This window comes from Suricata suricatta, chromosome 11, assembly GCF_006229205.1.
Source record: "Suricata suricatta isolate VVHF042 chromosome 11, meerkat_22Aug2017_6uvM2_HiC, whole genome shotgun sequence".
Taxonomy (NCBI): domain Eukaryota; kingdom Metazoa; phylum Chordata; class Mammalia; order Carnivora; family Herpestidae; genus Suricata; species Suricata suricatta.
Window position 1 is genome coordinate 14,297,385 of NC_043710.1, and position 3,894 is coordinate 14,301,278.

General features: G+C 37.6%; 1 protein-coding gene across 1 annotated transcript in view; it reads left to right on the forward strand.

Moving 5' to 3' along the window:
- LOC115306340 (olfactory receptor 4P4-like) overlaps positions 1-3,894 on the forward strand; it is a 161,688-nt gene that overhangs the window by 55,972 nt on the left and 101,822 nt on the right. The gene's annotated exons all lie outside the window — the stretch shown is intronic.

Genomic DNA, 3,894 nt, shown 5'->3' on the forward strand with positions numbered 1-3,894 from the left:
ACCGTGTTATAAATGATAAGATAGTGGCAGCACAGGGTGCTATGAAAGCATATTTGAGGGACACACGACAAAGACTCAGGGGTATGAGAAACATCCCAAGATGAAAGGACATAAAAAATGGAACCCCGAGCTTGAGATCAAGTTTGCAGAATGAATATGTATGCATCAGTGGGAGCAGGGATATTCCTACCAGGAAGAGGACATAACAAGAGCCAGGGGGTGAAAATCAGAATGCAGGGACCTAGTCCATTCAGTGTGCATGTGGTTGTTAATTCATCCATTCATTCAACAATTATTTACTGAACTCTCAATATGTGCCAGGCAATATGTTAGACAATGAGCTTATAAATGACTGATATGATATGAATGAATGATATGAACTCGGATAGACAGGAATAGGAAGCATGAAGACTGGTCTCAGAATCCTGTTAAATCTCACTGCTAAATATCACGGGGCTAATACTAGAAGACCTTTTAAACCAATGAGTGATGCATTTAATATGAGTTTGAGATAACTCTGTGGACTATCAGTGTAGGAAACTGGAAGGAACAAGAGTGGCAGCAGAAGAGGGGTTAGGATGTTGCTGTAATAATTTGGGTGTGAAAGGATGGAGGCCTAACAGACACATGAAATGATGCTCACTGTCACTCATCATCAGGGAAGTACAGATCAAAACCACACTGAGATACCACCTGACACCAGTCCGAGTGGCTAAAATGAACAAATCAGGAGACCATAGATGCTGGTGGGGATGTGGAGAAACGGACACCCTCCTACACTGTTGGTGGGAATGTAAACTGGTGCAGTTGCTCTGGAAAACAGTGTGGAGGTTCCTCAAAAAATTATCAATAAAACTCCCCTATGACCCAGCAATAGCACTGCTAGGAATTATCCCAGGGATACAGGAGTGCTGATGCATAAGGGACACATGTACCCCAATGTTCATAGCAGCACTGTCAACAATAGCCAAATCATGGAAACAGCCTAAATGTCCATCAACTGAAGAATGGATCAAGAAGATGTGGTTTATATACACAACGGAGTACTGCATGGCAATGAGAAAGAATGAAATCTGGCCTTTTGTAGCAACATGGATGGAACTCAAGGGTGTTATGCTTAGTGAAATAAGTCAGTCAGAGAAGGACAGATACCATATGTTTTCACTCATAAGTGGAACAGGAGAAAGTTAACAGTGGACCATGGGAAAGGAGAAGGGGGAAAATAGTTATAGAGAAGGAGAGAGGCAAACCCAAGAGACTCTTAAATACTAAGAACAAACTGAGGGTTGATGGGGGTGGGGGAGGGGGGAAATGGGTGTTGGGCATGGAGGAGGACACTTTTTGGGATGAGCACTGGATGTTATATGGAAATCAATTTGATGACAATAAACTTTAAAAGAAAAATAATGTGGCCCTTGAGGATGAAGACAAAATATACCAATTATTTATATTCTGATTTCTCCTTAATCTTTTTATATTGATTTATTCCTTATGGTGTTATGAAATTTATCAGTAAAGTAAAATATTTGATCAAAGAGAATAGGACTAAGAGTAAGGCTTAATCCTCTCCATCTTTTTCTCTCAAACCCTATAGACATGGCTACACTCTCTTCTTACCCTTGGTATTAGTGATATGGTCTTACCTAGCACACTATTCATTTTTTATTAGTAATTTGTCTAACTTGTAATTTACAATTTAAAATTCAAGGATTTGCTGTACTTTATTTTTTTAAATTTTTAACATTTATTTAATCTTGAGAGAGAAAGAGAGACAAAGCCTGGGTGGGGGAGGGGCAGAGAGAGAGGGAGATACAGAATCAGAAGCAGGCTCCAAGTTCTGAGCTGTCAGTACAGAGCCTGATGCAGCACTCGAACCCACAAACTGAGATCATGACCGCAGTTTAACCAACTGAGCCACCCAGGTGTCCCCTACTGTACTTTATTTTTACCTAATGCCATTTTTATTCTCCAAAACGTCATCCAGCATATCACGTTACACTCCACTGTCATGTCTTTGACCTCACCTCCAGACGGTGACAGTTTCTTTGACTTCTTTTATTTATTTATTTCAAGTATAACTAACATTTGGTTTCATGCTGTATTATATATTAGTTTCAGGTGTGTAATATAGCAATTCAACAATTCTATACCTTCCTCAGTGCTGACCATGATAATCAACACAAATCTTACCAGTTTTGATAAGAGATTATGTAAAAGTTAGGACATCCGATTGTTCTGTTTTCTTCACGAGATAATTTGGTCACTCTTTACTCAAATAAGAATTTTTTTAAAAAGTGTTTCTAATCTTCTGTCTGATTATCTGGAACTAAGAACTCTTCGATGTTTTGGTAAACTTGACAGTTTTGAGAACTAGCCAGACATTTTATATAAAAACTTTCATTTGGGGTTTGTCTGATATTTTACTCAAGATTAGACTGGGGTATGGGTTTTGGGGGGAAGATCACAGAGGCAAAGTGCCATATTCACCACATTGTATCAGTGAGTATACATTTTCAATGTGACTCATCACCGTTAATGTTAACCTGATCACCTACTTGTGCTAGTGTTTTTAAAATTTCTTCTCCTCTGTAAATTCTTTCCCCCACCCTACCTCTTTCCACAATGCGCCTTTTGGAAGGAACTCTCTTATGTACAGCCCACAAATAACAGATTTAGAGTTATTCTATGACTCTTTGAGAGCAGAGTACCTACATAATCATTAGGAGATTCTCTTTCATCGGAGATTTGTCTATGATCCCCTACATTTTAGTTATTTATTTATCTATATCATTGTGAACTCATGAATATCTAATACTATGTATTATATTTCCATTCAGTGTCATTTATTTTGTTGCTCAATTTTTTTTCCAGCTTTTGGCAGTGGGGACACTTTCAGTTGGCTACTGTGTCCCTTTGGCATATTCTCATCACAGTGTGAGTGGACGTGTGTGTGCATTAGCATGTCCTTACCATTCAGCATTATAAGGTGTTCCAGTTAATCTTGTACATTCCCTGCCCCAGACCTAGAATCATCGTTTCATTAAGAAGTCCTAATTTATTTTCTTGCATAGTGGTATCAGGAACCAAGTCTTGGACACTAGATCATAGGTAATAATTTTTTTATTCCAATCAAAAGATGACATTTATGGTTCAAATGAACAGCTTTAACTACAAGAATAGGTCACTTTTATCCCATAATCTAATAATATATGTTGAAGTTTAAGTTCTTTATCACATCTAGCTCTTGCTTCTTAATTACAAGGGAAGGGACACTTTAGGGAATGACCTTCCCCAGGCTCCTATATTTTGCATCATTCATATTTAAGTACTACCACAGGAAAAGCAAAAGAGAAGCATTTCCCAGTCAAAATTCCATGTGGCAGTGGATTTCAGAGAGTGTGGGATAAATCTAAGACCAATTTTTCTTCTGACATGTAAGGGAGAACTTGAGTCTTAGTAACATTGAAGAGATCCTAGTTCCAGGTAATCAGACAGAAGTTTAGAAACACCTTTTTTTTTTTTTTTAATTCTTATTTGAGTAAAGAGTGACCAAAGTATCTTGTGAAGAAAACAGAACAACCGGATGTCCTAACCTTTACATAATCTCTTATCAAAACCGGTAAGATTTGTGTTCAGGGTTAACTTAGTTGTATTTAGTACTCAGAGAAAATTAATCTGATCAATGCCACAGTGTGCATCTAATACATAAAAGGCATTTGTGGAAGGATAGAAAGTTTGGTGAATTTTCTGGAAGTACTTTACAATCTAAACTGAAAAGATGGAAATAAAATAAATGCACAGCAGCTCCTGATGTAGAGATAATCAGTAGGAAATGACATTCATTTGATTCCAATAAATGCTTCATGGAGATGATTTTAATTTGGATGTAGTAGG